This window comes from Aythya ferina, assembly GCF_964211825.1.
Source record: "Aythya ferina genome assembly, chromosome: 1".
NCBI classification, from domain to species: Eukaryota; Metazoa; Chordata; class Aves; order Anseriformes; family Anatidae; genus Aythya; species Aythya ferina.
In genome coordinates, this window is record NC_140296.1 from 45349576 (window position 1) to 45371631 (window position 22056).

At 37.6% G+C, this 22056-nt stretch overlaps 1 long non-coding RNA gene across 1 annotated transcript in view; it reads right to left on the reverse strand.

Moving 5' to 3' along the window:
* Nucleotides 1–2679: 2679 nt before the first annotated feature.
* LOC311430084 overlaps nucleotides 2680–22056 on the reverse strand; it is a 46715-nt gene continuing 27338 nt past the window's right edge. The window contains exons 3-4 of the long non-coding RNA XR_014688543.1: nucleotides 4639–4766; nucleotides 2680–3042 (exon numbers count right to left, since the gene is read on the reverse strand). This is a non-coding gene — a long non-coding RNA (uncharacterized lncRNA). The remainder of the gene's footprint in view (nucleotides 3043–4638; nucleotides 4767–22056) is intronic.

Genomic DNA, 22056 nt, shown 5'->3' on the forward strand with positions numbered 1-22056 from the left:
GGGCATAGGCAAAGACAATTATGGGACAGAGGTAGAAATGAGATGCACAAGGGAAAAATATGATGGATTACCTGTTTAAAGGTTTGCTTTCTATTGCAGAATAACAGAACAGTTGAGGTTGGAAGGGACCTCCACAGATCATCAGACGCAAACTCCCTTCTCAAGCAGGGTCACCTAGAGCATGTTGTGCAGGATGGCATCCAGGCAGCTTTTGAGTGTCTCCAGAGAAGGAGACTCCACAACTTCTCTGGGCAACCTGTCCTAGTGCTCTGTCATCTAAAGAAGTTCTTCCTCATGACAATGAACCCTCCTGTTGTTCAATTTATACCCATTACCTCTTGTTTATCACTGGCCACCAATGAGAAGAGTTTGGCCCCATCCTCTTTACACCATCCCCTCAGGTATTTGTATAGGTTGATAAGTTCCCCTCTCAGTCTTCTCTGTTCTCAACTAAACAGGCCCAGCTCACTTAGTCTTTCCTCAAATCCCTTAATTGCCTTTGTGGCTCTACCCTCTCCAGTAGCTCCATGTCCCTCTTGTACTGGGAAGCCTAGAACTGGACACAGCACTCCAGATGTGGCCTCACCGGGGCTGAGTAGAGGGGGAGGATCACCTCCCTTTACCTGCTGTCCACACTGCTCTTGATGCAGGCTTGTGGCCTTCTTGGCCACAAGGGAACAGTGCTGGCTCATGATCAGCCTGCTGTCCACCACAACCCCCAGGTCCCTCTCCACAGAGCTGCTCTACAGCAGGTCAGCCCCAGCCTGTGCTGGTGTCTGGGGTTGTTCCTCCCCAAGTGCACAACACTGCACTTGCCCTTGTTGAACTTCATAAGGTTCCTCTCAGCCCAACTCTCCAGGTCTCTCTGAATGGTCACACAGCCACAGTTCTAGGATCAAGGTATGACTTCATGGACAATTTGCATTTTTCTGGTGTGAAAAGCAGAAGAACGTAATGTCATGTGTCTGCCAAAGTGCTATTTTTAATCAAACACAATGGCTGCAGTCAGAAACTGAGGATGCAAAGGCAGAAGGAAGACTCTGGGAGGAGATGTATCAGTCTACCACAGTCAAAAAGAAAAACAGCAAAAATAAAGTGGTATAAAAAAGAACCAGTCACTTTCAGATTTACTCAGAAGCACTAAAGATTATCTCTGCCTACCATATTCTTTTCACATTTTATTCATAAGGAGCGAACATTTTTTTTTCCTTGTGAAAAAAAACACATCTCCTGAAATTGTGCAAAAGTGTTTTGAAAAGGATTTTTAAAAATGTGAAATAAATGTAAAAATAATGAGTCATACTCTTTAATGGCCATTGTAGAATGTGCATTAGAAGGCAACCAGAGCACTCAGCATGCACTAATAGCTTGCTAATGCACAGTCTTCAGTGCCTTATTGCTATAGTCGACATTTACCACAACGAATACTTTGCAGCAAGAAATATTTTGGGCTCCATTATGCTTTCACAACCTTGAGCTGCACTGGGAAGGGCTGGAAGTAGAGTGCTGTGAGCACTGCAGGCTGAAAGCCTGGAGAAATAGCTCACACCTTTGCCATTTGTTGGAATACAGGTGGAAAACACCTTCATATACTGGAAGGAGGAGAGCCATTTCATCCAACCCCGCTCTGTGCTCACCCACTGGGAGGCAATAGTGCAGATCAGCTTCGAGCAGGGCCTTGATGTGAATGCCTGGCAGGTTTCTCACCCTGGGACCACTGCAAGGTCTTCAAGCTCCTGCCCCTGTGCATTGAACGCCACGAACCACATTGTGACTGCTTGCATTTTAAAGCTCCCTGTTGCCCCAGACTTTCATAACAGCAGTCTGTTTCTTCTCCTCCCCTCGCTCCTCTGTCATGTGTGTGCATTTGTTGGTGAACATATCTGCCAGGGATGGTGCAGCTGTGACTGTAGCTATCAAAAAATGCTCTGTTAGCTGGGAATGCCAGCAATGACTTTTGCAGCTCAGAGCCTGAGCCAGGAGTAACCTCATAACCATTATGGTTTGGATCGACTAATTTTATTTTATTTTTTTTTGCCATTGTTTGGTTTCTGTTCTTTCTTATCACTGACAAGCTTGATAAGGGACTGCTCTGTGCCCTGAACAGCACTGTCACTCCCACACAACACCCGTGTCAATACAATGACACGTTGAAAACCTCAGGCAGTCTGTATGCCAGTGGTAAGGGTGCTCCTTTGAGGGTGAGGATGGTATTATAAAACCCTGTTGGCACAGAAAGGGATGGAGCTCTAATCCCACTCCACTTGGGTGAGACCTCTTGGAGACATGACTCATGCCAGATGAAGAGGAGAGTTTTCATGACAGCATCTGAGAGTCTGAACCTGAGCAACCATTCCCACAGAAAATACTAATTTAATTTATTCTACATGTGGCAGCTCTTTATGAGAGACCAGGACTCCATTTTGTGCCCAGCTCTTCAGATGAGGGTTGTATTTTTATTTACAGGCCACTGCTGGTTTATCTGCTGCATGCTTGGCATTGTGCCACTGGTGGGTAAAGACGCTCCACTTCATCTCTCTGTAAGTGGGTTTGGCTTTGCCTTCTCATAGTGGCACTTGCATGAGGTGCTACAAAAAAGCATCAGTATCAACCCAAGTCATGATAAAAAAAATATTAATTCTTGACTTACCTCTCTCTCCAGAAACACTTTTTTCTTTTTTTTTTTTTTTTTTTTTTTTTTCCTGGATGATATATAGCATGTCTTGTTCCTCAGAAGCAAGACATGTTGTAAATATCATAAACGATAGTTCAAATATAACACATCATTTATGTCAATGTCACTGTAAACACCAATTTCACTAATGCAGTATGCTGTCTAATTGACTCAAAAATATATAGGAATGGTTAATTCAACATTTTGGTCAAGTTTGGAAAGTAAAAACTTTGGTCTTTTTTCGTTCCATTTCCAAAGATCTCTGACATCTCCCGTGCTGTATGAATGGGATCTTGTTACCTCCAGCAAGTCCCAGAGTCCGTCATCACCACACAGCTACTGCTCTGCCCTGGGGTTCAGACCAGGAACTACAGAAGACAAAACAAAGTGTGGAGTTGATTATAATAATGCCCAGAGATATTATTACCAAGATATATCATTTCTGTTGGACTAAACCCTTGGCTTGTAAATTCTTCATGTGAACAGTCCTCAGAAAATAAACCTCTTTTCTCTCTTGAGTTTTTGAGAGAAATCAGCCACTGCTCATGAGGGATGGGACTACATTGGACTAGTAGACTGGCACTGTTCAAAAGGATCTTGCTCATGGCAAGTGAAGGTTCCTCATTACTAAGTTTTTCAGTGGAAGGAAAGCTAAGTTCCAGAAAAAAAAAACAAAATGTATTAAAATGAATCTCTCAATTTTCTCTGCTGCTTTATTGTTGTTTTAAATAGACCATCAGTAAGTTTTGCTTCATACAGGAACTGGATAAACCGTTCCTACCAAATAACGCAATGCAATGAATTGTATTGAGCTGTTTAAGTCCTAGCAGTCAGAAAACCAATACATTTCATGGCTGACTATGTTTTGTTTTCCTTTAATGCAGACAATTTAATGTACAGACTGAATCAGTGAATTTTCCAGTGAAAATGACAAGGCAGTCAACATGAAACATAGCATTATTAGCAGTCGTCTTTTCTGGTTTTGTGTGCATGTTGAGTGATCTGGGATGAAAAACTAACAAGCACTTGTCAAATCTGAGACATCAGGTTTTTTGACAGAGGGCCCACTGGACATTCCTATCAAGAGAGCCTTTATGAGTAAACCGTGGAAATCTCTCTCAGACAAAAAGGAAACAGAGCTCATCAGATTCTGCAGACCCTTGACTTCGAGGGCATGCTGTCTCCAATGAAAGGCTTTTGATCACAATGCTTTTTTATTCAGATTTGACTTCACATTATGGCTAATCAATACCTTGCAACATTCTAAGTCCCCAGTTAGATGCACATCTCACAGTCAGGCAGGGAGACCTACTAATTGAGAAAAAGTCAGAGACCCAGGTACCATCGCCCTCAGGCCATAGTCTTGCCTCAGCTCAATCCTTTTTCCTATCCCTGCCTCTCTTATCATAGTACCCTAGAAATGGTGGAAATAAAATTTAGAGACATGACAGGCACAGAAAAGCAGGATCAATTCCTGTCACTTGCCACCAGTGTTTACTGCCTTCCCAGGTCTTCAGAGGGTGTTTTTCTTTCATAGCTTAGGGGAACTTAACCTTTTATAAATAGGAAGATGGTACCTTCATGAATTTTAAATTGTTTGATTTTTCTAGGCCTAAGATTATCTCGACTTTCCCAAAATGACTCCATCTTCAAAATCTCATTTGTTTATATACAGTCAGAAATAGAAACTGGAAGGTTTTTTGTTTGTTTATATATATATATACATATATATATGTATGTATTTATATATTTTTTCCATGTGCCTATTTCAAAGATTGCCCTTCTCTCCCTTCTGAATCATTTTTTTACCAGCCAGCAAGTGCAAGCAAATGATACAAATTCCCTTTTGTAGAAATAAAAGACAAGTTAACTGCAAAAATATGACATGTGATGTAATCATGCAGGGCAACTGAAAAAGATTTTGGCAGCAGTAGGATTTCAGTGTGGTCTGTCCCCCATAATACCTGACTGAGGAGCTGTGCTCAGTGGAGCATGATGAGTGAAGTGCTCGATCCTGTGACAACAGATATAAAAAATGATGTTCTTGGGTTCTCTTGTCTCCTGCCTCCATTTGATGATTTCCTGCCAGTTCCTACCACAGCCAAAAAAAAATAAAAAATAAAAAGAAGGCACATAAACTGTGGTAAACTCTGGTAAATCTGGTAAATCGACCGCTGGAGGGAGTCACAGATTAGGGAGCTGCTGGAGCTACCAGATGCTGCTGGGTAAACTGGCTTTGCCTTGGGAACCACATTATGTCTGTCCTGCGTGAAATGGGTATTCCAAGATGTCTCTCTGTAAACATTAGTATGTGGACATTGATGTGATAGAGATTGATGTGATAGAAAGACTAGGTGTAGGTTGAGAACAGGTAGCAGGGCTGGTAGAGGGGTGAGAAAAGAAAACACTAACAAAAAAAAAAAAAAAAAAAAGTAAAGAGAAACAGAAAATGAGGTGAAGAAGACAAAGACCAAAGAAAAGAACCAACAAAAAGGAGAAATACTTCATTTTCACTCTGTTTTTCATTTTTCCCTATAACTTCAGTCAGAAGGTCCTGCTCATTGCTTCCTATTCTTCATGACATTCTCCACTTATATCCATAAGCTGTTTTTCCTAGAACAAATGTCTTAGAAGGTCGGCTTGGACAGCTGCTTTGCAAATAAAACAGTGTAAAAAAGTATACACTCCCAGTAACTAACAAGCAATGTGCTGTGTATGTGAATTTAACTGAAAGTTCAATCAAGTATAGGCATTATAAAACATGGCTTAAAACTTGGTTAAATGGAAATATCTCAGTAAATATTCATACATATAGGTACATCCCTGAAATAACCCTCTTTACATAAACCTCTTTCTTGTTTTCTTGAGTTCACATTCTCATTTCTTTTTGGATGTTAAAATATTGCTTCCTTGTTTTTTATATCTTTTGGGGAGAATAGGGAGAAATAAGTTGCCTATGAGGATTAACAATTATTCAAAATCATTAAAAATATCACAAAAAGCACTTAAAAATAAATGAAAGAAAACAACAACAAAAAAGTTTCAGGTTGAAAGAAAAGGTCTGCTGCTTTTAAAAATTAAGATTTTTTTTGTTTGTTTTTGCATACACTGAAGATTTTACATAAAAATGAAAATTTTTACATGTATTTGTCTTTCCAAAAAGCTCAGACTGTAAACATGAGTAACTCAGATTTAAGATGTTCTAAATTTCCAATGGAGCATTCAGGACCTGGAGACATGAATTCAGTAACAATGGTCATACTTAGGGCTCCGTGTCCTAATGAGAGCACAAATCCCAAGGAATTTCCTGGAATCCCTTGAGGATGAAGGTAGCTTTTTGATAAATCTGTTTTCCAAACCACTCTATTCCTAGAAAACAAGGAAAAAGGGCCTAGTGCAAAATGGTAAGAAAATGTGGTAGTGTGAATAGTGGCGGTGGTGAAATGGTTCCTTGTGGCAGATCAGGCAAGTATTTTCAAGCATGTGTGTCTGCTTCTACTTAAAGTTTAAGCGTGCAGCTACTTACCCACAACTGAAAATTTGCCTTTTGTGGTTTCCCAAAGGCCAAGATGTGATGACTTTAAGAGGCAGGATTGTCCTCTAACTTAATTACCTAGATAAGGTTGCCTTTTACATTGTTAAGATAGTTTTGCCTCCTGTTTTTGTCATCAACCTTTAATGCCAGCCCCTAAGCAGAAACACCAGCAGCTAACATAACACAGGCGAAAGTACTGCAAGAGGACTCAGGTATGCTTAGGAGCACTGAATCCAAACACTGCCAACCTGATTTACAGTCCTCTCTCAGAAAAAAAAAAATATATATATATATATAAATACATAAAATAAAATAAAAGCATGTATAGCAATGGTGGGGACCAAAACAGTCTGGGACAGCCAGCAACTTTATGAAAAGCCTCCAAGGAATTCTTCCTGCAAAGGGGTTTATTAAATCTCTGCACCTTCCCAGGCACCTTCACAAAAAGAAGGTTCTAGAAAAGTACTTAAAGTACTTAAAGTATGCTAGTATGCTGAGGTTTTCTTTTATATGGCTTTATTTTTCTGTTTAATCCAGGCTTGTCAGACACTCTGTTAGCAACAGGAATTGAAACAATAAAATATAAAATGCTCACAAAGCCACGTTACTGTAGGACTGGCATACTTTTAGCTACAAGCCACCCATTTTCCCCCAAAGAATGAAAGCACACATAGCCTTTACTCAAAGACAAGCCGCAGAATGCATTTTCTCTAATTCCCTCTATTATTTTGCTGTTAGCTGGGGAGAACTGTTTGGCAGGGTGTTAAGTGTCTGAAAGTACAGGGGAAAGCTTATTGTTTCACAGGCTGAAATCTGGCCAAATAGTACTTCTCTTTTCCTCATTGCTCCCACTTTTTGTTGACTGCCTGATGTGTGCTATTTTATACCTGTATCTTCTCTGTATGATCACATTAATTACATTCCATTCTTTCCACTTTGATATCTCATTAAAATCTTATAAATGATCATGCAGTGACCTTGAAGGACATGCATAATACATGAAAGTAAACCTGCAGTAAAATGTATTCTTTCACTCCTGACTGGCTACATCCCACATTTCTTTTCCTATCCCAAATGACCCCAATATGGGGAGTTATGCTAGCTGAGCCAAGGTATGCAGTAGTGTGCAAATCCACTAACTCCATTAGCTTTCCCTACTGATGACAGCTGCAATATGTTAATGGCTTATGTTTGGATGTGATGGCCCTGCTACTACTTAGGGCACTATGCTAATTACCATAAGATGGTGACAACAGGTGCAAGTGTCACATCATATCAGCATCATGCGAATGAGAAAAATAGCTAGCAGCACCAAAAGCAACTCAAGAAAATGTAAACTTTAGTCAGCAGCCTGTGATTCTCTGAAGAACTATTCTTTAATGCTTATGATTAAAGGATTTACAGACGGATATTGTTGCTTTTTCTGCAAGTGCAGTAATTTTGAATTCATAGGGATGTCTTCATAAGCTATTTAAAGTTATGTTTCAACAACATGCACTTATGTGGCAGTTCAAGTAAAATGCAGAAGGCCTGCCTGTATTTATGAAGATTTCCTTACTGAATAAAAGTTTTACTAAACCACATCTGCTGCAGTGAATACATATTGGAACAGACATGATTTCCAGCTGAATGAAATCACTACATCTCTTTGGCCTTGTGCTCTTAACATAGCTCTGCTCTATTGTCAGATTTGCTTATGCATATATATACTTGTCCTCTTTCCTCTTTGTCAGGGTTTGGTACCTTACTTTTCTCGATAGCAAGCAATTTACTAAAGCCCTGTAGTAGCCCTCCAGCAGGCTGAGCCAGCAAGACTGTTATCATCTTGCCCTTAACATAGTCCTACTATCTTAAGAGAAGTTTAATGCAATGCATACGGACATACCTGAATCCTTTGTTAGAAACAACAACAAAAAATACCTTAGGAGACAGCTTTATGTGAAGTAATGAATAGTTATTTTATTTTGCTGACTATTTGAGGAGTAAAAATGTTTTTCATGATAGTTTTTCTTATTATTATTACAAATGTTTGGTACTACATGAACCTACTGAAAGCTAAGATAAATCCTGAAAACAGAGCTCTGTTTTGATTTTTTTTTTTTTTTTTTTGATGATGGTCTTCAATTCTGAAAAGAAAATAGGGATGACATCACTCAATAACTTGTTTCCTATTGACACTCCATGATCTTAACTGATTTGAAGGCAGGTACAATTATGATGACTGATTTTGATCTCTGGAATAACCACAGCTACAGAGTATGCAAGTGATTTGACTACATTGTGAGTAGTCAGTACAGTCAGTACAGTACAGTAGTCAGGAGCAACTTTTTAATTCACTAATCAAAATACTCTCACAATACTCAGACATAACCCTAATATTGACATTTAATCCAGGTGATCAGCTTGCTGTATTTCCATTGAAATGCTTTCATACTATTATTTTTAACTTATCAGCACTAATTGATAAGTAAAAATTAGAGACAGGTCAATAGAGAACTAGTAGTTACATATGAATTTCCAAAGACAGTCCTTAGAAATGGAGCAGTAAATGAAAAAGCAAAGGATTTATCCTCTACTTTTCCAAACAGAAGCTTCCCACTTGCTGTTTCAGTGATGTGAAAAGGAAGTTGTACCAAATGCAAGTGCGTCTTGACCATAAACAGGGAAGATCAATATTCAGTTCACCTGTCTGCATAAGTCTAGCCTGCATCATACAGAGTTACAAGTGCAGCTTTATCCAACTTGCATTACCTCTTCTCTTGACTGCACCACCATATTTTACGTGATAGCTTTACACTGACTGCACACTGGAGTGCTTTGATTGCATTATTCCTCCTTGTTGTTGAAATCTCTCATTTGGGAATGCAAATGTAAGTTTCTTATCTTACACTACAAAGTCCTATCCTTTGCCTGTATATGCATGACAGAAGAGTTATATATGTTAAGATGTAATGTTCAGAATGTAACAGAATAAAGACCAGAGCTTCAGGCAAACACCCACATACTCTACAGGTAACTGTACTCTAGTACAATAAATTATAGGGAATTTTCAGTGAAAAACTTGCATTTGCAATGCGATTTTACCTACACCTGAATTGCCAGAGACTGTCAAGGGATTCACACCCCTAATAAACATTTCTGCAGCTAAAATAAAACACAGCAGGGACCAAAAAAACATTGAAGCTGAAAAGTGAATATGTAAAGGGTGGCTGCCTCCTGACAAAAAACAGCTTGTCAGATACCCATGCCACCATGTGTGACCTAAAAGTCTGATTGCTGTATGCTGTATGCTGTATTCACTTTCTTATTGATATTTACTGAATTTATTTTTTGCATTTTCTGTTTTTCTTCGCTTTGCAAATAGGTAGCCATGGTGCTGCGTTGCTCCTCAATGGTGACATTGGACATGGTTAGGGAAGCTTCAAACATTAGCCTCTTTGTGCAAGCAATTATTAACTAAGTGGTGCTACTGCAAGCAATGTGACTTCCGGGGCAAGAAAGATTTCCTGGGGCTGTTTTCAAAGTATTATTCTTCATATCTTTTATTTCATACACGTGTTATCAGGAGCCTGATTTGAAAACATAAGATAAATACTGCAAGGCCTTAATTCTTACATGAGTTCATGGACAAATTCTATGTACTCAGAACATTGTAAAAGCATAAACATCTAAACATTTACCACAAATCTAAAGATGCTGAAGACAACACCCCACCCTCCCGCCCACCTCTCCCAAAGCAGTCATGCTGGAACGAAGCTCCTATCCCATATTCCTCCATCTGGCCAGTCATAGTCACTACAGGGACTAAAGGCCAACATTCACTGGACTTAATCACACAAGAAGCAAACCTGAAACCAAAGAGGCAACTTATTACCATTTGTAGATGTTTGTAACAGTAAATGAACATACTATTTCCTGATCAATCACATTCATTCCTTTAAACTGGGTAACTTCAATTATCATTTTTAGTAACTTTCCATTTCATTTGCTGCATGCTGCAAATATGAAATCAGTGAGGAAGTGAAATATTTTGTGTAACCTCATAGCCAATATCTCTTCTTGCTCTTCTGATTATCCTAACTTCTACAATATTTTAAAATTGTAAATAACAATTTCACTACTCCCAAAAACAGACATTTAAAAATGTTGTTATTGCCACTCTGTTTAAGCACATTGTCTCTGTTACATTCCCCCTGTATAGACTTAGCCTGAGTGAATTGTAACTGCAGCATGTCCAACTGTTTCTTAAATAATTCCCATTTTTTTGCACCAGGTTTCCCACATAGTCATGAGATCTTGCATCATTTCCATCAAGATGTTTCCATAAACAGTTGTTTATGTTACCACAAGCTATTTCTTCTAGTTAAAGCAAAGATGTAATTCATATAGTGACATATAATGCAAACATATTAATCTTCCAGAAAAACATCCCTACTTTATATAGTTACCTCCATCAAAACGTAGAATTTATATTTTTTTACAGAACTTCCACTGAGCCAAAACTCATTTTATTGCTTCCTCTTCATTTCCTTTTTGTATCATGAATTTGATACAAATCAGCCATACCTAAATCAGCCCTGCTCTATTTATCAAGATGGGCTAATTTCCTAGCTCTGGGTGCCAAGAGCCTCTGATCATGAGGTTCAGTCAATAAACTGACTTCAGTAAGTAAGCAATTATGCATTGCCTCTGGAAACATGCTTCCCACCTTACAGGTTTTGCATACTTGTTATCCCAGTAAGTATCTGTGAAATTAAAATCCCCCGTGATCAAAGTTTCAGGTTTTTTTATAAGTATCTCTTAGCTGTAAACATGTTGTTTGTTGTAGTTATTCTAAAACACAATTTACAAGGTAAAGTGTCTACAGTCACCACAGTAACTTGTTCCTTTTAATCAAGCAGCTATCTACCAGAAAACTGAAACACTGTTTTGCATATACACAGTTAAAATATACAAGCCATAAACAATAACACTTCCTCTCAGTTCATCTTTTATTAAATATAGCAAAATTAAAATTACAAAATTTTTGCCCTAATCTACAAAAAGTCAAGAAAGACCAAGGAATTCTCCCTCATGTCATTTACTTAAATGCCAAAAAAAATATTATCTCCAAAGACTTTATGTTAGGGATAAAGCAAGTACTGTTTTAAAATAACAATATTAATTTGGTGTAATTTATGAAATATCCAATATAAAAAAAAAAAAAAAATGAGCAGTCACTTAAGTATATATGTATTTCAAGATGATGTTTGAAAAAAGAGGTTTAAACTTTTGCATACCTGCGGTCTAATAGGATATTTAAATCTCCCAAATACCTAACAGTATATATACATATATACATATATATATATATTTATTTTTTTTGCTGAAACATTTCTTTCTCTCTTTCTATTTATTTATTTATTTATTTTGTTACCTTGAACACAAAATTAGGACACTGAAATTGCAGATAGTTATTTATAGTAGAGGAATATATACCAGAATATTTGAAATTTCTACCTGAATAAGTGTTGGCTGGTCCCTCTTTCTGAATGTTTGTCACCTACTCTATGACACACTGAGGCTTCAGGAAGCTACAAAGCAGGCCTAGATGTTAATTGAATAGACAGGTAAAATCATTATTTGCATTTTCCTCTAATCTTTTTTCTTCCACACTGTCCCTGCTACTTTCTTGATTGCTGTGGAAAACACCATCATCCTACTTATTGCTCAAGCCCATAAACAAGTCTTCAGCTTGGATCTCTGCCTAGGTACTGTCATCCAAAATAATATAATTGAGACTTTATTTTTGAACAGCAGATGATAAGGTCTTTTCTGCTCATTTTCACAGTGAAGTCTTTTAACACCTCATATCTCAACTAGTCCTATTTTTTTAATCTCCGATTTCAACAAACATAACCTTTCTCCACTCATATTCTTGGCACAGATAACATACCTAACTGGCATTTTAACCACATTTGACTTATCCCTTAGGATCATTATTCTAGTTACATGAGCTATAGAGCTTCTTTTCACCAAGAATATCCGTCACATGGAGTACCAGATACTGAGGCAAATTCTCAGATTAATTTTACCAGCTTCCCATGTTACTGCTTAGAAGATCCCCCAGTCCTGCAAAACTGACTTTTCCATCTCTTCTAAATCCCTCCCTGAAGTTCTCTCTGGCTACAAACATCCCTTGGGAGCGATGCAATTATTCAATTAGCATGCCACACTTGTGTTCTCTTTTTTCTTTTCTTTTCTTTTCTTTTCTTTTTTTTTTTCATTTTCCTGTACCCTCCACATACCCTGTGTACATCTGTCATTGGGCCTTGTCTTAAGCTGGGACTGTAAGCTGTTTGGAACAGAGATCACGCCTTTGTTTATGTTCAGCCAGCCACAAGGCACAGGGCACTGCGTGCCACTAGCAAGCAACAACTCAGCAATGGACCACCAGGGAAACACTTCAGTTTACCTAAACATATATGCAGATGCCTCCATATGAGATTCATCCACACTCCTTTTATAATCACTGAAACCTAATCCACACCATCAGGGGTCAGTTCAGTTGCTTAAGTAGTTGTCTGGCAACATTATGGATGCTCTATTGTATTTAATGCATTTCAGATTTATGCAGCAGGATGGCAGATATGGCACAGTACCTATGGGAAACTCATGTCCCCTGGACATGGCAGCTAGTGGCTGGGCAGGGTACTCTAGGAAGTCTCATATGGCATTATACACTCATGTTGAAGCAACTCTCTTGAGCCCACAGTGAACACGAGAGTAGCCAAAACATCTAGGTGACAAAAAATGCATTTAAGTGTCTGAATCAGGAGCTAAATCTCACCTTTGTTAAGTACTGCTGTTTAAGTGTATTTTCATCTGGCCTCTTCATTTGCTGTTTTGTTGAAAAAGGAGCTGGAAATAGTAGTTCGTCTTTTCTGGTAATCAAAACCCAGCAGCCTTTCCTCAGGTTCAGTTTTACTGTGAATTCAAACATCTATTTTACTACAAGTATCTCTCCTACATATGCAACAGCCATTCCTTTCATGGTTGGAAGTCCTCAAAAGATAACAGTTTATCAATCCTCTACTCACCTGCTGGAGATAGTTCTGTAATGGTTTACTGATCTGGGGGAAAGACTGCCAGTTGCTGTGCTTCATTTCCTCCACTGCTCATTGTAGAAGATAGCTTTTTCAGACAACATGCCTTGCAGTTCACAAACCTGCATTATCACTACTACTGAAATGATCAAAAAGACTTTGCACTTGTGTCACTGAAGTTATTTTCAGGAAAATTGGAAACAAAGAAAAAGGGAGATGAAAGCTTCTGTGAGAGTATCTTTGAAAAGCATTTAATTTAAATAAACCTGTCCATTTTTCTTGCCAAAGGAAAAAAGTCCAGACACTTTAAAGCCAAAACCTTTGAACCACAGTCTCTGAAGATCATTCAGATAAAGCTGTTGAAGTCGTGATGCAATAACGGGAAGAACTCAAGAAAGGGTTGATTTTGCCATCCTAAAAACCTTCTTTTGTCTCTGTGCCCAACTAGTCTTCCTTGAACCAGTTTCCTTGTTTTGTATCTTATGATATGAAAATTATATCAAGACCTGGCTTGTTAAAGGCTTCTTTGTTGGATTTTTCTTCATTGTAGAACCACTAGAGATAATGATGCCAAAACAGGCAGATTTGCAAATAGAGAGAAGGGAAAATAGTTTAGCCCAATAAGGACAGAAGGGAACTAGAGACATTTTGGTGTTAGTAAGAAGGGGAACAAAGCAGAACTGACAGGGAAGGCCATGTAACCAATTACCAGTAATTATTGCATTAAATTAAATGTCCAGTCTGCCTCTTAGGAAATCAATTACTATAAATGGCAGAAAATAAAAAGTGAGATCAAGATGTGAAGTCAAAATCCCTACTAAAGACTCAGTTTAAGGGCTGGCTTCAGAAAAAGGGAAAACTTTGGGACCTAAATCTGTGAGTAGCCTGGTACCAAGCTAGATTTGTAGGAAGCAGTTCATTTCCTCCATAAAACAAAACTAGGGAGAGGAAACAATTTCACTTTTTTTTTTTTTTTTTTTTTTTTTCCCCAGAATCTGTGGCCCCTGAAGAGGCAAGCAACATGTTTCCAGCATTGGCTGGTCAGTTTTGCACCATGGTAAGTTTGAAATCCCTTTGTCACATTAACAGTACACTAGGTGCCATACTAAAAGAAGAATGCATCTACTGCATTATGTAGCTACGTGCTATCCTGTAGCAACCAGCAGAGATACTATTAAGCAGCAGTGATTAATCTCTTCACAGCAAGATTCCCCACAGTGTGAGCTAAGCTAGAGGCTGAAGAAATATGGAGATTTTTTTTCCACATTACTTTGCTGTGCACCACAATAAGGTTTCTTTTAAGGTCTTTCAGCTCCCATTAAACATGTTTCTTGGGACTTCAAAAAGCTTGAATAAATCAAGTTTGTTCTGTGAATATTTTAACCTTCCATCAACCTTCCAGTTTTTATTTTTTCCTTTCTCTTAACCTCAGTAAATTTTCAAGAGAAAATATTGGAAATATACCATTTGCATTTTCTTCTTCTAATTCACCTTTTTCTTTGATTTAACATAAAGTGATCTTAGCAAAACTAGTTTAGTGTCTTGGCCCTTGGATGCAATATGTATCTCATACACCCTGTGTTATGTGGAAACAGCAATGCAATAACTGTCTGCATGTACTGACAATACTGACTCTTTCAAGAAGATGATCTCACTCAAGGAGCTGTGTATTTCATTTCTGTATTAGTTTCAGTGAAGACACATACTGTATCTTGACTGGTTTCATTTTTTTGCCTCTGATATTGACATTAACAATTTTCCTTCATGTACCAAGGGAGTTTTCTGGCTGTGCTGAAACAGGCATTTTAAAACTCTACTCCATATTCTGTACTCATTGAGATATTGAAAATATGAATTAACGCCACTGAAATCAAAAGATGTTTACAAGTATAAAACTGACATGAATCAGCTCAGGAACAAACTCTTGTCTGTAAGCTCAAGTCATATGTTTAGTTCAGAAGTAATACTTAGCCAGAAGTAATATTTAAACTGAATCAAGATTAAGGAACTGATTTTGACATTTTTATACTCAAGTCTTTTATGTACTGAGCATTCCAGGGTGAATACATAACTGCAGAGAGCCAGTGCACTGAACACACTACCTTTTAAATTCTGTTTTCTTGTGAAACTTGTTTTGCCCCGATGTCACAACCCAAAGCCATTACTATAGAGTCCATATCATAATTCAATTCACTACCTCCAGTGTTAAAATGAAACAAAACTAACGCACGAGCAAAAACAAACAAACAAAACAAACAGTAAGTTCAATAGCTAAAGGCTACATCCTAGCCTGTGCGTTGCTTTGGAGTATCTGAGAAAAGATCTTGGCCTGTAATTTAGTGCCATCCATGGCAATGTGAAATTATTTCATCTTTGACCTTTTCATCACATACATGTGTCAGTTATGCACTTCATAATGATGATTACATCCTCTATAATAAAACAACTTCCAAAACCATATTGATTGGGGATCTTTGAAGTGTAACAAGTGTGTTTGCAGTTATGCAGTAAACACAGATGGGTACCATGGATTTGTGTAACTTGGTTTCTTTCCTGATGGAACCACAGATGAAGCAGTGCATGAAGTAATATAGACCCTTTTGTAATGTGGGCGTAAGGTCCTACAACAGCTCTCCCCTTATGTTTGCATGATGTATGCCTAGGACTTGCAGCCAGTGTAAACTTCATCACCAGGAAACCCCAGATAGTGTAGGTCTGTGATTCAAAAACCGTGACACAGCACAGCAAACTGAGCCCCAGTCCTTCTCTCTGTGCATTGCACTGATCAGTAAGGTAGACACATACTTTCTGTCCTCTTTCATATGGTGATGAAGGGCAGTTGAGGGGCTCTTCTGTGCTGCTGCTCCATATACATCTGAGTCTGGAAATGACAAGAAGAAAAGCTGAACAATGTCTTTGGAAGGAATGAGACAAGTTTGAAGTAAAAAGGTTGATTTGACAAGTACAAATCTAATACCTGAAACTATCATACCACTTTGGCACTGAAAAAGCAGGGAAGAAATGCAGGGAGAAAGATCAACTACTGCATCTCAGCAGTTTATCTGGAGGACTCCCTTTCAATTTGATGTAGTTCACTCAACCTTATTTTGCCAGCAACAGGACAACACCAGATTTCAAATTACACAACATTTTAAAGTATCCATAAATAGATTCTTTAAAAAAGTGTTGCATGAATCAAGCACCACTTCCCCAACCATTGACTGCAACTGAACCATATCCATTCTTTACCTCAACAACATTCTTTTCTGTCTTGATACTTGAAATAATTGCAGGTGTCTTCAGCTCTGTGACCCTCAGCCATATTTTCCTGATAGACTCCACTAACGACCAGACAAACTCTTTCTACCTGTTGGGTTCTACTTATCATATGTCACTGAGTCTAGAAAGAATCTTTAAAAACTTCCTCACTATAAACATATAAAAAATCAAAATACATATACATGTATATCTACATACAAGTGCTCAGCACATTTATGACTGAGACAGTTCCCAAAATGAAGACAGTCTTAAACATATATAAAAGCTATATTTTTAATGATGATTAGCACTTACATTTTCTCCTAAAGTACATTACAGTCTTGGTAAATGCTAAGAAGTGCTACTGTTTGACTGAGGGAGGTGTATACACCTTGAAAAATATTGGAGTATTGTCATTTCTTCCAGAATTGAAAATGCTGGATTTACATTTCATTGTAATCCATTCATTGGTTTATAGACCTCCAGTTCTCCAGGGAGCACCACAGATTCAGATGATCTCCCTGAATGCTAGATTTTGTATTTGAATCTCTGATTTACTGAAATATGTATTAAGAAACTTCATGTAGCCAGACAGTTCCCTATTGACTACACTTCTGAGGAGGCTCAGGAGCACAAGTTATTCCAGCAAGGATATGGAATAAATTATGCTCATTAATTTGCCTCTAGACCAGCCTTTCTCCACACAGTGGTATAATGCATTCATCTGGTCAAGCAGACCCCATTTCAGTGAGTGTTTTATGCAGAGTATATATCTTGCAAGAGAACAGAACAGATCAAATATTTGGTATAGAGACTTACTTTCACAGTCCCTCAAGAAAACAGTACTTATTTCAATTTGTGGAGGCTTGCACTGTAAACTGGAAGATTTGGTTCTTATTTATCTGTGTGACATTCATTGAATTAGCCATCACTTTGAATAAACTTTTCAAGGGAGTTTGAGGATAAACCCCACATTATCCCATATAGGATCGGTATTCAAATCTGAAGAGGTGATCTCTGATGGGTAAACCACAAAGACTTTGACATTTTTATTAAGGTTGACACAAATTGACAGCTATGAGTAAAAGTCAGAATCCTAAAACATGTTCTTCATTTACCAATTTTTTGTGCCTTTTTCACAGTAATATTTTAATCTTTTTATCTCAGTGATTTGCTACCTGAATTTCCCCAGTGCAGTAATGGGCCAATATCAGGGGCAGTAAATGTCCCAGATATCCCACTCTGGAAATTCAAAGTGTTTCTGAAATCTTGTTATGTTTAAGAAACAGAAGGCTCCAACACTACAGATATACATTTTATTGTGCATATTTGAAAATCATGGAGAACTTTTAGATGTAATTCATCTTTCAAGAACAGAAAATAAAATAAGGAGGCTTCCTGGACTTTTCACAAACTTCAACTCTACATCTGGAGATTCACAGTTTATTTTGATAAAAAGTCACTTGCCCCTTTGCTAGTGACCATAGACCTTAACAGAAAGAGACATCCTGATTCCTGTGGATAAGTGAAAAGTCATGTGTTCAAGCAATATGTCACATGATGAGAAAATTAGTTCAGTTCAGTTCACTTTTCTCCTGGCAACGTGCTCAGCCTCCAAAGTTTAACCCTTTAGCAATGCAAAGTTGCTTGCCTGAGTTTCCAGACTGTCTCCCACACAACGTCAAAATACTGCAAACAAAGCTATTACTACAGCATTTCTGGCAGCACCCAATCCACAAAACACTTGAAATGTGGTGCAAAATCTTGTTCATTTGGCATGAGACTAGCTGCCCTCTCTCAGGCCTTCTCTAACCATATGTTCACATCACTCCTGCTGACATTGGTGGGAATTGCTATGAACCCAGAGGAGAAGCCTATTAAAAACAAGTCTTGTTGTATAGGTTATAATATACATGTATGCTTCAGTCAGAAAAAGAAGAACTTAGCTTTATTCTCTACATAAGTCATAGGAAACTACTTGAATAGAACGGGAGTAAGAAAAATCTCTTACCTGGCTTATATCTACCTCTTGGAAACGAATGTTATAGTTGATCTAGCAGTATTTCTGTAAAGTGTTGAATTTAGAAGAAAAATCATCAGAATCACAGAATGGTTAAGGTACCTTTGGAGGCCATCTGGCACAACACCCCTGCTCAAGCAGGGAAATGCCTAGAACAGGTTAGCCAGGACCATGTCTAGATGGCTTTTGAAGATGTCCAAGGAGGAAGACTCCACAACCTCTCTGGGCAACTTATTCCAGTGCTCCATCAGTTGCACAGTAAAGTGCTTCCTGATGTTCAAAGGGAACCTCTTGTGTTCTGCTTTGTGCCCACTACCTCTTGACCTGGCACTGGGTACCACCGCAAAGAACCTGACTCTGTCCTCTATACACCCTCCCTTCAGGTATTTATAAACATTGATAAGATCTCCCCTGAGCCTCTTATCCAGGCTGAACAGTCCCAGCTCTCCCAGCTTCTCCTCACAGGTGCTCCAATCCCTTCATCAGCTTGGTGGCCCTCTGTTGGACTCTTTTCAATATGTCCATGTTAAAACTTTAGAAACATTTTTAAAAACTAAACTAGGTAAAACTTACCTGCTGTTAATTCTATAATACCTTGGCAGAGAGCTAACTCCAGAAAAACTCAGAATATTTAAAATCTGAAAGAAACATGAAGTGCTACCTATTACAATAATTTGAATGGGGAAGTTCACAACATCCAGAGCACTTGACTCATATTTTCTGGAGATTATATTTAAGTCTACATTTGCTGTGTACCTGGAGACATCACCTTCACAGGTGGGAATGTCAAATGTTTTAACGATAAAAACTTCTATTTACTCTATGGGTAGAAATTGCTGTGCAATTTAAATCAGTTTCTCATAGTAAATCAAAAACAGTTAAATGGTCCCTATATATTGACACTGTTTTAACAAAATAGCTGTTTATGCAAGCAAATGGATCTTTAGGTACCTTTAGGATATTCTATAAATTAAATTTAAGTGTATGGAACCCTTTGATTTATCAGACCTGGAATGTAGGTGTCTCTTAGCCACCTACATGTCTGACTAGACTTCAGCCATTATACTTAATATCTTATACTTTATATGTGTACATCAGCCAGGTTAGATAAAATACTTTCTAGTATTTAGATCTGAAAATAATAGGTGAAACATGCCTTTTCATTTTGGTTCCTTCATTGGGAACAATATAAAGTGCAATATAAAAATAACTTCACATTGTTTTGTACTGCAAAGAAAGCAAAATGAAATATAGACGAAGTGCAGATTTTTTCATCAATGTTGTTCATTTCTACTCAGCCTAAACAACTTATTTTTCCATATGTTGTGGAATATAAGTGTGTAATGTACGTCCACATTGCTAACAAAAATCAATTTAGTTTAAAGCACTATGAAGTTAATTAGACAATAACATCATTTTGTGACTAATGAATTAGGAAGTGTGTGTCAGCCTACTATATATATACAATTTTATGAAATTGTAGACTTTTTTTTTCTGACAATTCTTGCATATAATGGTCTCAGGATCAACAGTACAACTGAAAACTTCAGGTAATTGAATAATGATGTAAGAAGTCATTCTTTTCTAAATGGACTAGAGTGGGGGTCTGGACAGGGTAATTACAGATTAAAAGAGAAGGAGGAAACACTACAACCATTACATAGCAGGGGGCATAAAACTTCCTTGAGCTGTTTTCTCTTTACATTTGGAAAATGTTGATATTTCTGTTCTTCCCCAGTGAAAAAAATGCCATATCTCTTTTTAATTTATAATGGTTATTAACTTTCAGGATTAAAAACTGTACCTTGACTATGGTTCTGTACTTTGGATTTGTCTGACCTCAGGTTCTTTCAGCTTTCTTTTTGATCAGCTGGAAAGACAAGGTTCCTTGATCTGTCTGCCACTTGTAAAGTGAATTTATATCTGTCTGTCAATGTACACAGAGCCCATTTTTGTGGATGGTTTTACAGATATGTTCTGGAAGAGAGAAGAAGGATTCAGTTTTCAGTGTTGGAAATGCTTGCATCCCTTAGGACAGGTTATGCCTGCTCCTTTTCTCTCTCTGCCCAGGTATCATGCTGCTTTCTTATGACTTCTCAGCCCTCACCTTGTTGCTCAGTCAGCCATCGCTGTATTATCTTGACTCACAACTGTAATCCAACACTCTTTCAATCTCATTCTCTTTCCAGATGTAATTCCAGCTCCCCAGTCCTAATTATTCAGGCATTACTACACTATGTTTTTATCCAAACCACTCTGGACTGAAACTTTTCCTCCACTGAGCTTCTTTCTCCAGTCCCATTGTCCAGCCAAACTCTATTTTGACAACGCGTCTTTGTCAGGTTTCTGCAGTCTCCTGTTGGCGTTAGCACATTTTTATAATTTCCTGATTTCCTTGTCTTGCAAGCACCACATCTCCCTACTTGAGGGAAGATCACGTCACCCTCTTTCAATATTCGATATTGAAATACTCAATATTCAATACACTGACTATAGATGCAGCCTACATAAGACTATACTCCTAAATTATAAACTAGTAAAGTGTAATGAACCATGCTCTGAGAATATATAACATAATAGTTTTTTGTTTATTATTTACCGAGACTTTTTATAACACTGAACTATCCCTGAGTTGTGATAATTGCTAATAATTTTAAATAATATATTACTTGACAACTTCTATATTCAAAATATATTTTTATTATGCTATAATTTAATAAAGAACTTCCATTTGCAAATGTTTTTTATCAAGGTATACAGTTTCTCCCACTAAGGGATTAGTATCTGCAGTAAATGTTCAACGGCAAAATTGCTGGGACTACAGAAGTGGCATTTAGCTGGAAGAAATGAAATGTTGAGTATGCAAATGGATCATGGATGATGATTTGTTCTGAGCCTTGCATGAAACATGTCTATAAGGAATACTGTACAGAATCGTGGATGACCCAGAATGTAAAATTTTTTCATTTGTAAGTTAAAATGTCACGAAGGCATAACAGTAGTTAAACTAGACGGTCAAACTAGCATATTAAGGAAATCACAAAACTGATCAAAAATGCTTTTTCTTTACTTTTTTTTTTTTTTTTTTTTTTTGGGGGGGGGGGGAGGAATAGCAATCTGTAGCTATGAAAATAAACACTTTTTTTTTTTTTTTTTTTTTTTTTTTTTTTTTTTTTAACAGTAAGCCAAAAGTCTTGTAAAGCTTGTAAAGTGCTTAAAAGCATGGAAGGAACTGGAGTGGTAGAAGTGGAGGTGTGACCTTCCCTCTTTTTAAAGTTTTGTAGATTTACAGTCTGATTCCTTCAGAACAAGTATCAGGGAAAGAAAAAGCACTGTTAACTCCTACACCAACATTAATTTAAAAATAGTTGTACAGCATTTCCTGGTGCTAGATACTTATCTAACTCCTGATTATTTGAATTGTTCATTATCTAATATATACTAATGAACACTGATATAAACACAAACACAAAACACTGTTCTG